Source organism: Triplophysa rosa, linkage group LG7 (assembly GCF_024868665.1).
Source record: "Triplophysa rosa linkage group LG7, Trosa_1v2, whole genome shotgun sequence".
Lineage (NCBI taxonomy): Eukaryota > Metazoa > Chordata > Actinopteri > Cypriniformes > Nemacheilidae > Triplophysa > Triplophysa rosa.
Genome location: NC_079896.1, coordinates 15,525,875 through 15,540,203, shown reverse-complemented (window position 1 = coordinate 15,540,203; position 14,329 = coordinate 15,525,875). Strand labels below are relative to the sequence as shown.

Sequence of the window (14,329 nt, the reverse complement as noted above, 5' to 3'; positions counted from 1 at the left end):
CAGTTTCAGTACTATGATGCGGTCTAAAACCTGACTGGAATTTTTCGTGTATGTCATTATTTTGTAAGAAAGAGCACAACTGAGTGGACACTACTTTTTCTAGTATTTTAGACAGGAAAGGGAGATTTGAAATCGGTCTATAGTTTCCTAGTTCATTGGGGTCTAAGTTTGGTTTCTTGATAAGAGGCTTAATGACGGCCAGTTTAAAGGCTCCTGGGACATGGCCTAGATTAATTGACGAGTTGATAATGTTATAAATGGGCTCGATTGCAACGGGTAATAACTCTTTTAATAATTTAGTTGGTATGGGGTCTAATAAGCAAGTTGTAGGTTTAGATGTTGCAATAAGTTTAATTAAATCTTCCTGTTTTATAGGTGAAAAACACTGTAGCCTTTATTTTGGGGCGATGGTTGGTACTAATTTATAGGACAGACCTCGATTACATATTATAATCGATTTTAAAAATGTCTACAAATGATTGAATCAAGATGCATTTTCTTGATGAGCAAAATGACCTAAGAAAATAAGTCTAGTTTTTAGTCAAAAAATATGAAATTTCAGTGAATTTGTGCTTAAAACAAGCAAAAAATCTGCCAATGGGGTAAGAAAAATAATCTTGAATTAAGGTTTACCTTTTTCTTAGACACTCAATTCAAGATAATTTTTCTTACCCCATTGGCTGATTTTTTGCTTGTTTTAAGCACAAATTCACTGAAATTTCATATTTTTTGACTAAAACAAGACTTATATTCTTAGGTCAGTTTGCTCATCAAGAAAATGCTCCTTGATTCAAGAATGTTTAGACATTTTTACTGGAAAACAAGAAAAAAAGACTAAGTAAGAAAGTCATTTTTTTTGCAGTGATAGCAAGAAGGTCCCTGGTTCAAGCCAGTGAGTTTGTTTGTTCTCCCTATGTCAGTGTGGGTTTACTTCAGGTACTCCGGTTTCCTCCCACAGCCCAAAGACATGCAGGATAGGTTGATTGAGGATTCCAAGTTGTCCTTCCCCTGACTTGTGTGGATGGATCGACATGTGTATAGAACAGACTAATGTATGGATTGACTAGTTCTCGCCATGAATATAGCCTTAGATGCTGGGATGGCGTTAAGAATGAAACAATAAATAAATAAGTGCATGCTAGGTCCTGGATTGCCATCTGTACTTCTGATTTGTGTTTTTAGTATGTGTGTCGAATAAACATTTTCATCAAATTGTTGATATACTGACAGTTCATTATATAAATATTAGGGCTGTCAACGATAACGCGTTAACGCATGCAATAAATCTTTTCAGTTTAACGCGTTAAAAATATTTAACGCCATTAACGCAACATCCGTTTTTTTCTTTCATCATTGTCTAGCGTTGCATTGTATAATAAATCACGCTATTATTCATATAAAGGCCTTTAAACTATTTAGGTGCGATTTCAAATGGTTGTATTGACATGTCCAGTATAGATTGACAGCTTCTGGCTGTGAAACACGGCTCAACGCAACGCAACAGCAGCGCACCAGCATTAACTTCTCTTTCGTGCTTGAATGAACAAAAACAAGCAAGATTATGCCAGAAAGCACATTTTGTCTAGTATTTTTGCAAACACAGTCTTCGACGAGTTAAATAAAGTCTTAAATTGTATGCAAAGAGTAGTGAAAATAGTAAGCGCATTAGACCTGCTCAGAGCGGCAGCTCTTAAAGAGGCCGCGTTCTTAAACGTGCTGCTGTGACTCCTGTCACTAATGTTAATCAAACAACAAAAGAAACCAAGAAATTAATGTGATTTTGTAGCTTTAATGAGGATTCTTCTGTATTTCATGTATTTACTGTAGCAGTAAAGACTGTAAAGTGTTTGAGAACTTTATTTTCTGTATATGTCCTACCTGTTAGACAGGTAGGAAGGTAACACTTATTATAGGCCTAATGGGTTTGATTAGTAGAAAAAAATGTTATATTTAATAAAGACATCAGTTGCAAAGCCAACTATATTAGAATTAGAATGTTAGAATGCTAGCTTTTCAGTGATTTCGTAAAGAATTCGGAGGGAGTTGGAACAGCATGGACCTCCAGTGAAGGATATGAATGAGCCATCTTCATCCCTTTCCATTTGGAGCTCTTTCAGTTGTCTGCCAATGCCTAAAGAGGACAGACGCCCATAGCTTGAGTTTCAGGCTTTATCACTTCTTGCTCGCCTCTAAAATGTCTAATAACTATGGAGACAGAACAGTCTCAATAATAATACATTTACAAAACACAATTCATAAATTCACAGCACAATTCACATTCACAAAATCAGATTCGTAAATTCAAAACACAATTCATAAATTCACAAACATTTTCCCCAAATGCTCACACAAATATATCTCGCAGAAATAAATTCAGAATGTTTTCACAAATATGTACATATCATGTTCTTGAATTACTTTCCAATAAACATTTGTGAATGTTGTTACATGTATTTATGGATTGGTGAATCTGCATTTGCAAATCGTCACACGTGTGTGGATTGCTTTGAATTTGTGTGTGGTATTTTTGAGACTGTCCTGCCACGGTGAGATTCAAGCGTAACTTTTTTTTAAGGATGGCCTGTTCAGCCAATCGCGTTGAGCTTTTGATCCACCAATCAAAACGCTCCTTACTGAAGTGACTCGAGAAGCTCGACGCTGCACAGTACTGTGCAGTGTGCCTGCATCGGTTCAAAAACAGAGAGGGACGCAAGAGCACACTCAACAAGTAAGTAAAGTTTACTTTTTATACCTGATGCCACTCTATATCTCATAAAATATTCATAAAGCTTGTTTTTGTTACTGAGCTGGCGGTGTTGAATTGAAGGTGAACATGTTTGAACTGGTGTTTGTAAGAAGACTGTTGCAGTTACCAGAGCCTTTAAATTTCAGTCGCCACACTTTGACAGTCTGTTTGAGCAAACCCCTGAAGCTACAGTATTTGCAGCCAATTCTAAATATTAACACATTAAATGCACTGATACATAAATCTGAGAAAGCTGGCAAAATATATGCTTTCAGTGACGATCCGTGACTTCTCTTCCGGGGAGGCACGAATGCGAAGCTCATCAAACCATGTATGTAGCCCGTCATTTGTGTGGCTCGTAATGTCAAAAATATGTTTTAGTCGCGTCTCAAGAGACGCTCGCATTCACAGCATACTCGTAAGACACTCTCTTAACACTTAACTATAATTACACACGAGACTAAGCGAGTATCTAGCAAACGCGAGCACCTCTTTTATAACAAACCCTCTGGACACATCTAAAGCAGGCACGTATTTTGACATGATACGTGATTGCACGTAGTTCACGCGACGAACACATATTTTGCATTTTTGCCTCCCTGGAAGAGAAGTGTCAGAGCTTCGTTAGGGAAAAGACGTTAGGGAACGAAAACGAAAGCAGCAGCAGCAGGTCATCTTCATTCATTTTACTGACTGGGAACACTGCAGCACGCAGGCCTAAAATAAACACAATGTTATCGTTGTCGTCCGCAGGTGTGGACGCAAATATAGTTATAATATGAACGTTCCGGCCATTTAGACTATGACAACCTGTCACGTCTACTTTGTTTCGCCATAGTTTTAAAACGAACAGAAAATCTTTATAACAACACATTGTCTAATGTTGTTTTGCGACGTTGTTTCTGGATCTGATTCTGCAAAGCATGCATCTTTCACTCAGACCCCCACATAGCACACGCACAAACCAGTGGTGCAGTGTTTACAGACTTTATTTCTTCAGAAAAGCAATAGTGAGTAGTGACATTTTGAATAAACAGCTTTCAGTGAAAGGAATGGGTTTAGTTTAAGAGAGAACGTAACATAGAATACATAACATAGTCGTAATTATATACTAATGCTTACATATAAGACATCCACATAAACATGCAAAACAAGTAAATATCAGTGGATGCAAGCAACAAAAAATACATTTGGCAGTAATTGCAAAATAAATAAGGCAACAAACATTTCATTTGTTAATATATACAGGTAGTAGATGAGCCTTTCCTTGAATGGAAAGTCATCACACTCATTAAACCTCTTACAGGTATAAAAAGGAGACCAGAAAAGGCATAAACATGAAAATAGCCATTGCATCCTTTTAATTTTATGCCAGTGATGATAGTAAAAACTAAATGTCTCCAGTACAGCAACAGTTACCTAAAAGTCAAGTTAATTTAGTAAGTAACCAACTGTCAAGCAAATGTAGCAATGTAGTTAAACATAAAATATTTGTGACATAGTGAAGTTGAAATATGTTCCATGGGTATGTATCCATTTCACTTGTTTGTCTGGTCTCTTGTCTTTGCATTATTATTAATGTATGAATTTATGATATAAAACTGTCCATATTATATCAAGTGCTTTACATCATATTAATATCTGCTTTAAAAATTAGTGAAAATGTGTGGCCTTGTATGTGATAGCACTTTGGCACTTGACAATGAATTTATAACTAATTTCAGACAATATTCAATTCAATTCTATCTTACAGGCTAATCATCAAACCACCCCACCAGCTCCAGCAACTCCACCAGTCCAACGACCCCACTGAGAAACTGCATCACTCTACCAGAAAATTCATCACTCCACTCATTAGCCATCCTGCTGAAAACAAAGACATACACCCGTTAACAAGCCACATTTAAGAGTAAAAAAAAAAAAAAGCTTATGTCATTTCAGTCTCTGTAACAGACTACCTGCTTAATAATAACAATAACGAAATAATAATCGGTCCTACTGTACATGTGTAGTGTTTGTTGTATTATTTGCCTGTATTAAATAAATAATAACAACACCCACCACAACTGAAACTTGAGACTGCATGACTACAGGAAAATCTCTTGCTTAGACTTTTCTATCAGCTCCTATTAAGGAGAGAGAACAATGTGTCAGAGGTTTAAGTTGTGTGGCACAGTTTAAATTCATCAATGTATCTAAGTTTATTGTTAGTATAGTTAACTGCAGTTAGAACATATAAATCTAAGTAGCTATTATCTACCAATACACATTAACTAAAGCTGACTACTACTGGATGTGAGAGATCAACTAATATGTTAAAAAGACAAGAAATGCAGTCATTTCAGCAACAAATGTGGTCGAAAAATACTGAAATAAATGTGCTTTGGTGCTGAAATTCAATATTTGAAACTATCTATCACCACAAGTCATATTCCACGCCATTTCCCTTCTTTCATTAACATATCAAAGCTTTAAATATGCTTTGTCTTGCGAATCGCGATGACATCCTGAAGAGGTAAAACATTGCCAGCATTTAAAATATAACAGCAGAGGATCCAACGCCCCCGAGCCCCAACTACAATATTTAAAATTACTCTTATTTTATCGCTCAGGCATACGTGTCAACATCTGTTTAAATGTTTTATTACGTGAACCGCAAGAGCAAAGTTTGTGGCGACTGAAATTTAAAGGCTCTGGTAACTGCAACAGTCTTCTTACAAACGCCAGTTCAAACATGTTCACCTTCAATTCAACACCGCCAGCTCAGTAACAAAAACAAGCTTTATGAATATTTTATGAGATATAGAGTGGCACTGGCATCAGGTATAAAAAGTAAACTTTACTTGTTGAGTGTGCTCTTCTCTCCCCTCTCTGTTTTTGAACCGATGCAGGCACACTGCACAATACTGTGCAGCGTCGAGCTTCTCGAGTCACTACAGTAAGGAGCGTTTTGGTTGGTGGATCAAAAGCTCAACGCGATTGGCTGAACAGGCCATCCTTAAAAAAAAGTTACGCTTGAATCTCACCGTGGCAGGACAGTCTCAAAAATACCACACACAAATTCAAAGCAATCCACACACGTGTGACGATTTGCAAATGCAGATTCACCAATCCATAAATACATGTAACAACATTCACAAATGTTTATTGGAAAGTAATTCAAGAACATGATATATACATATTTGTGAAAACATTCTGAATTTATTTATATATTTGTGTGAGCATTTGGGGAAAATGTTTGTGAATTTATGAATTGTGTTTTGAATTTACGAATCTGATTTTGTGAATGTGAATTGTGCTCTGAATTTATGAATTGTGTTTTGTAAATGTATTATTATTGAGACTGTTCTGTCTCCATAAATAACTGTTTAGAAGTTTTGTCCCCCACTATATCCATCTATCTGCACTCACTTTTCACTGCTATGACGCTGTTGCACTCCGAAATTCCCTCTACGTGAGTGCATGTTTGCAGTATATAAAGCTGTGTGGATTAGGAAGCGATTGTTCTAGTTTTGTCACATCCATCTACCATCACTGCAAGTGACATGATCAGATAGAGTGGGGTTAGTGTCCTTAGCAGTGGAGGAGGCTTAAGTGTGGTACAGCTGATGCATGGAGGCTTGTTAAGGCTTGATCAATATTTTAAATGGCTTATTTTATGCACTGGTAGGCGTGCACTGTTAAAGACTGAGTCTATTAGCAGACTGAGCTTTGTGTATTGGAAATGAGCGTGTGATACAGCGAAGAATGGGGTGGGGGCTTCATCATCTCTTTTGCTTGGTTTTTGTTTTCTAGCTTGCTGTGCATAGATCTCCATTAGCAACCGGCGCATAAGACTTGGCTCAGTTATTTAGTTTGTTTACACGTCTTCTGTTATGAGCAGTTTGTGTAATGAAACCTTATATTATTTATATAAATGGCAATTTCATTTTTAGGTTACACTTTATTTTACAGGGCCCTTGTTACACGTTACATGTATTTAGTATTTACTATGAATTATGCATAATTATTACATGTAACTAACCCTAAACCACACCCTAATCCTAACCCCAAACCTATAGGAAGTGCATGTAGTTATTATTATTATTACTCAGTACTTAAATATATAATTACACTTAACAAGGGCCCTTTAAAATAAAGTGTAACCTATTTTTATATTATTGTGTTATATTAGGACATTAATATTAATAATATTAATAATCAAATGGTTATTCGAATAAAAGTTTGTGTTTACATAATATAAACTTGTGTACTGTGGATATTAATTGTGTATTTACATTACATTTATTCATTTGGCAGACGCTTTTATCCTAAGCGACTTACAAGTAGGAGAGCATATAAACATTTTGTCAACACGCTAAACAGTACCGTTAGTTTACAAGTAATGTAAATGTATTTTTAAAAACATATACATACATGCCTTTATTTAAGAAAAATATAATAATAAAAATTAATAAACATTTATATATAATTTAACTTATTTACTTATTAACTTATTTATATTGGTAAATATAAATAGATACATGTAATATTACCTAAATATGTATACAACTATGTATATGTGTTTATAAAGACAATATATAAGAACGTCATATGCCCATCCACAACTAGAGATTACGCCAGCTACATCGGAAAATCCCGTGCCATCCTCCTGCGAGAGCCTGCGGACTGACTAACCATCCAGCTCCATCCAAGGCAATTCCATCACCACCCAAGAAAAAGGCGACCATCTGGCCGGCCCAGCTCAGACAATTCCATCCCCAACCGAGAGCAAAGACGGACTACCTGTCACATAAATGCTAAATTTACAATACTTGGTATTTAATGCTAAACTTACATCACACGACAGCAGTTTGAAGTTATGGCTGCACTCAGTGACTTTGATTGGAGGTAGCTGGGTGGGTGTTGTAGGGAGTGGGGGGGCTTGTTGGTTGTGGTTCGGGGCGTTTCATTTGTTGGGACTGTGTGGGTCTGGTCTGGTTGGTCTTGTTTTGTGGTCGATGTCGGACAACAGAGGAATAAAGTTAATTATGCCATTACTACTTTTCCCTGGTTGTTCCTCTGTTGTCTGTTGTTGATCGCGGAATGGGACCGGGTTGGACCTGCACGGTTTCGGCGGGTGGGGCTTCCTGGGTCGCGGCTCGTGGGCTCTCCCTGTTCTTCGTGGACGTTGCTCGGTGGCTTTGGTCGGGGTCACTGAGTGCAGCTATGACACGTCAGAGGAGATCTGGCCCTCCCGGCTGAGCCTGGTTTCTCCCGAGGTTTTTTTTTCTCCATTATTCAGCATTGGAGTTTGGGTTCCTCGCCACAGCAGAGCAGTGCAGTGTTGGCTTGCTCACCGGGAGACTGCATTTATTTATTTATTTATTTATTTATTTATTAGATATTATTTATTATAATGATCTTGCTTGGTCTATAAACACCATGCACTGTGCTGTGTTTTACCTTTCTGTGTTTTTCTTATTTGCTCCTGTAAAGCTGCTTTGGAACAATGCACATTGTGAAAAGCGCTATATAAATAAAATTGAATTGAATATTAATATGCAGAGTGCACAGAGATATATTGTGTAAACACAATATTTTATTTTGGATGTGATTAATTTGGTCCACTATTTTATTTTGTTACTTTTGTTTTTGAATGTATAATAGTATTGAGTGATCCTGTTCCTATTTATGTGTCATGGTATTTACATGATTCTTATTTTATAAAAAATTGAGTCACAAATCACGATCCTGCAAAAACACAGTTTTTTATAAGGAAGCGGCTATTTGCACTAAGTGTAAATATTTACACTAAGTGAAAATAGTGACAGATGCTATTCACACTAAGTTTAAATAGCAGTAGGTTCTGTTTATGCTAAGTGAAAATAGCAGCATTTCTTAGCGATATGCTATTTACACTAACCGAAAATAGCTGAATTTTCTTTGGATAAAGTAGAAATAGTAGTTAGATGCTATTAGTACTTATAAATAGTTGCAGATAACGTTACTATTTGCACCTCAGTATTGTTGCGCATTAAACGTTATGCAATAATAACAGTTTGAGTGTAAATCATTATATTTATAATAGTAATTAAAATTATTGCAGTTTATTGAGATATTAAAGCCCTACACCTACCCCCAACCTTATCCTAAACCTAAACTTTATGAATAAAAATGAATTTTAAGTCTTATATCAATTTTATTGAAAACAAATGCCTATGATCTGTAATGTGATAGAAAAAGGTAAAAGAGCATTTTCAGCAAAAGGTGGATTAGAACCCCGGTCTCCAGTGCCAAAGCTGTACAGACTTTGTTTTTATAAAGTACTGCACTAAGGACCAGCGCGTGAAGTGGGCCACTTCTCTATTTTAATATTTAGCGTACCTTCCCTTTTTCTTGCGTACCTGCACTTATCACATGTTGTCGGTACTTTGCCACTACGAGTCAAAGCGTCATTGTGTGGGTGATTCGCTAGAGCCACGGCATCAGCATTAACCGTTATGCTTTTTTGGCTAAAGATTGTAGGCTAATAATAATGAAATGGCTATTTTTTGGTCAAAGGGCATTAACGATTTGTCTAGTTTGATATAGAAAAACAACTTATAATGATTATTGATTTTATTACATACACATAAACTCTCTTCAAACACTCTTTCAACACAAAGTGTAAAGTGTGCTGTATTTAAAGTGTATTTAAAGCAAATCTTTAACAACTAAATTATTGTATGCTACTTTTTTCTTAATCTTAACAACTCATATTAGGAAAACACAATTCCATTATTATGAGTGAGTGTTTTGGGCCCGTCCTTTGTTGTTTAATGAACATTATAAACAGAGATCTTTATTATGCTGCTTACTTTTTAAGAGCGGCTTTTGTGTTTTATGTGTCCATTTTAGAGTAAGAAGACGTGAAAGAGAACTCAGTTTATTAGTTTGCGCTCTGACTCTCTGTGCGGGCATGTTTAAACACATGTTTTCTGCATTAGCTTCACACTGCATACAATACATTTATATATACTGTATATTATATATATATATATATATATATTAAGTATCAGTATATAGTTTTTGCTCGTGCTCTGGTTTTGGTCCTTCTGCTTCAGTTCATGCAATTTGCACCTCTACACTGCGATATGATTCGTCTTTGTGGGCGGGCACCGATAGATAAAGAAATAGCTGCAAGTGGGAGACAATTGAGTGATTGGAGGGCTTTGCCTAATTTAAATTATTGCGCTTATTTATAATCAGGAATAATTATTGATTCATTTGGGCAGTCAGTTTTCTGGTCACATCGCAAGAATATCATAAATGCGACCAGTTGATTAATTCTGTTCTATACTCCGCGTTTGGAAAGAGATTTAAAACGAGTGCCTTGTAAGAAGTTTGTTTCCCTGGTTCTGTGCCACGTGAGCTTTATGTAGCTGGGCGGTGGTGACCATAAATTAATATAATCGTGTATTTCTCAGATTTTACGTTTTCCGTTAACATGGGTATTTTTTACACACATTTTCAGGCTGATTGAGAGGGAAATTGGCAGTTGATTTACTTATAAATGCCATTTATCTGTCATGGGGAGTGTGGAATATTGTAGAAACATCTCAACTGTAGTTTAAGGTTTGTAAGTCCCACAAAATGATGCTTTTATAAAGGTGGCCTCATGAGAATGAAGGAATGGATCATGCAGTTTGCATTCAAAAACAGAACTTTTAATTGTGTCAAATTTCGCTAACAACTTGTACTGTCCGAAATGCGGAGTGGAAAGAAGATGCAGGCAAGAGATAAACAGAAAGTATTTTCAAACAAACAAAACAGTGAACAAATCCCACAAGGGGGAAAACAGGCAAAGATGCAAAAACCAATAAACACTTCCCGTGGGGGATAAAACGGCGGGAACGAGTAACAAGACGTAGGATTGACTTACTTTAACAAGGACGCGTAGAACTAGACAACGTGTTTGGCAACAGAACGACACAGACGAGAACAAAGGGCTTTATGTGGGTACACTAACGAGGGACATTACACCAGAGACGTGAGGGCGGTGACAGAGTACACACAACGGGCATAATGTAGGGAGACAGGAGGGCGGGGCTGAATGACATTGACAGGAGGACACGCAGCACAAAGTAAACAACAATGGCCACGTGTCCTCCACACATAACAAAACAAGCACAAAAAGACATCGCACCGTCACTAACTCCGTCCACAGACCAGAAACCTCCATGACTAGGAAGGACAGAGTTGTGACACTACCCCCGCTCCAAGGTGACGACTCATGGCGTCCCAAGGGAGAATCCTCAGCGGGCAAGAACAGAGAAACACAAGGACATACACCATATACACAACACAGAACAGACTAAGGGCAACATGGAAGAAACAAGGACGGGGTTGGGGTGGGCCAATAAAAATAACACACATGGGAGGGGGGGTGGGGAAACAAAAGAGATCAAAGGGGGAAGTCCTGGGGGGAACAATCCTCGGCCCTGGGAGTGCTCCCAGGGGCCGGCTGGAGACCGCTGACCGTTGACGCCGGCTGGAAGGCCGAAACAGGGCTTGACGCCGGCTGGAAGGCCGGCTGGACAGGGCTTGACGCCGGCTGGAAAGGCTGACGCGCTGGATCCCGTGGAAGGGCTTGACGCCGGCCGGCACCGGACTGGACGCCGGCTGGATCACCGGACTGGACGCCGGCTGGATCACCAGACTGGACGCCGGCTGGATCACCGGACTGGACGCCGGCAGGATCACCGGACTGGACGCCGGCTGGCTCACCGGACTGGACGCCGGCTGGACCACCGGACTGGACGTCGACTGGATCACCGGACTGGACGCCGGCTGGATCACCGGACTGGATGCCGGCAGCACCGGCTGGGGAAAGGCCCACGCTGCCCGCCGCTGCCTCTTTCTCCTCAGCCGAGCCACCCGCCTGGTGGCCGGCAGATAGAAGGAGGTGAGGGGTACGGCTGGCTCGGGGTTGGAGGACTCTGAAGAGGAACCCCAAGATTCTCGCCTTACCCGTTTGCCACAGAGGCTCGATGGTGGTGGAGAGAAAGGTGTGGCGACGCCCACAACCCCGATATTCAGGGGACGGCCCTCAGGGATCGCGACCCAGCGGAGATGAGTTAGCTGGGTGAACTCGAAACCCTGACTCTGATGATCCACGGCCATACTGCCCATATCGCACCAAAGTCCAGGCGGTCTCAGTGACCTCAATCTCCGCAACGCGAGAGTGGCTCCCTGAGACCGGCGTTGAAGAGCGTCACCAGCTCCTCCTCTCCGAACACCATCTCCCCTGCGACTTTGAGGAACCGGCCCGCGTAGTCATCTACTTCACCGGTTCCCTGGCGAATGCCGCAGAGGAGACGAGCCTGGCGGGAGCGTGCAGCGTCCATACTGCCTGCTGGGTTCAGTAGGGGTCGGTTTGTTCTGTCACGAAATGCGGAGTGGAAGAACCCAGATGCAGGCAAGAGATATAACAGAAAGGTATTTATTCAAACAAACAAAACAAGTGAAACAAAATCCCACAAGGGGGAAAACAGGCAAAGATGCAAAAAACCACAAAATAAACACTTCCCACGTGGGGGAATAAAACGGAGGGAACGAGTAACAAAAGACTAGGATCTGAATTACTTTAAACCAAGGACGCGTAGACACATAGACAACGTGTTTGACAACAAACCGACAACAGACAGAGAACAAAGGGGCATTATATATGGGAACACTAACGAGGGACAATTACACCAGAGACGTGACGGGCAGGTGACAGAGATCACACACAACGGGCATAATTACGGGAGACAGGAGGGCGGGGCTGAACGACATGACAGGAGAACACGAAGCACAAAGTAAACAACAATGGCCACGTGTCCTCCACACATAACAAAACAAGCACAAAAGACATGGCACCGTCACAACTCCGTCCACAGACCAGAAACCTCATGATAGGAAGGACAGAGTTGTGACAGTAACTACACAATGTAAACAACCCCCTTCCCCTATAATAACTGCAAAGTTTAGACTTCTTTAACAACTGAATAGCATGCAAAGGTAACTTGTATACATAATATTTAAGAAAATAAATAGAGAACAGTGCTCGGAATTAACTTTTTTCCTTGGTAGCACTGGTGCTCCCAACTTCAAGAGTTGGGAGCACCCACCCGAAAAGTAATACCATGGTCTGTCTGAATAGTTCAATACAAAATAGTAACAATTTTACCATTAAAACATGCATGTGATGTCTGCTGTGTTTTACATAGTCACAATGGCTTCATGATCATATGAAATCATAAAACAAAGGCTTAAATTAGATATGTGAGAGGAAAGCGAACTAAAAACACATCATGTTATATGCTTATATTGAGCAGGTATGAGGGGAACACGATTGCTTTTTGAAGAGTGTGAGTGAGTGTATTTAATATAATGTAATGCGAACTTGCAATTGCTACACCTGTGTTACAGTCATTCGCGGTGCGCGCTCCCATTGCAATGGTGCAGAATTCTCCTGACATCTTCATAATGGCACTGGATTTATTGTCCGTCAGTATATAAAACAGAACACAGTTGCTCTGCTGCTCAAACTGCTTGCTTTGTTTCCTCGTCTTGCTCCATTATTCAGGCTTTTCATCCCTCTGCTGTTTTCATTTGTCTAAATCAACATGTTGTTGAAAGGGCCTTAGAAACCCTTACAAATCTTTAGCTGTCCCAGATTCATAGGCTGTAGTATCCCTTTCTCTATTTTTGTCTCTTTTATTTTGTTGCACTGTTTTCTTCCATCAACACACAATACAGTATAATCAAATTCAATAACTTAAAACTTGTTAAATATAATCAGTTTACAGATATTACATACTTACCTCTATGAAGTTTCCTGCTAATACAATCTAAATCTGAAAGATGTATTTGATGGATGGTTGGATTATGGATAAATAGCTGGCTTGGTGGGTTAATGTGCTGTATACAGTATGTTAAAAGTGAAATATTTTTATGGACTTGTTTTTTCAGGGATTTCTATGTAATTTTAATTTTGTAAATCAGAATCAGAAGAGCTTTATTGCCAAGTGTGCTTGCACACACAAGGAATTTTCTTTGGTGTTGGAAGCTTCTAGTACAGACATTCAACACAATGACAATACAATATAATACGATTTACAGTCTAAACGATTCTAAATTGTGCATATATAAAATAAAGACTATTTTATAGAAAATGGGGGATAATAACATATAAGAGACATTGTACAGGGTAGTATATAGTAGAATATACATATTAACAGATTGTATGTACACTTGTGCAAATGGATAATTTAGTAAGTAGAGGTGGTGTTATATACATGTATACATAAGATGTAGATATAATAAGGCACTATAGTGCACACTATAGGAGTAGTGGAAGTGGAATATTGCTCTTAAGGAGCAGTTATCTGTTTAGGAGGGAGATTGCCTGGGGGAAGAAGCTGCTTCTGTGTCTGGAAGTCCTGGTGTTTGGTGCTCTGCAGCGCCGGCCAGAGGGCAGCAGATCAAAAAGTTTGTGTGCTGGGTGTGTGGAGTCAATGATGATTTTTCTTGCCATGTTTTTCCCTCTGGAATCGTACAGGTCCTGAAGTGTGGGCA

The 14,329-nt window shown here is 39.2% G+C and overlaps 1 protein-coding gene and 1 long non-coding RNA gene across 5 annotated transcripts in view; one reads left to right on the top strand and one right to left on the bottom strand.

The window, feature by feature from the left end:
• Positions 1–14,329, top strand: part of hs2st1b (heparan sulfate 2-O-sulfotransferase 1b) — a 74,816-nt gene that overhangs the window by 37,824 nt on the left and 22,663 nt on the right. The gene's annotated exons all lie outside the window — the stretch shown is intronic.
• On the bottom strand, positions 4,497–5,646 carry LOC130557330 (uncharacterized). Of its 2 annotated transcripts, none has more exons than XR_008963291.1 (3): positions 5,590–5,646; positions 4,808–4,872; positions 4,497–4,609 (listed from the first exon to the last, which is right to left on the bottom strand). It is a non-coding gene; the product is annotated as an uncharacterized LOC130557330 (long non-coding RNA). The 2 variants fall into 2 exon arrangements; XR_008963290.1 differs by having other exon boundaries at positions 4,499–4,612; positions 5,590–5,641.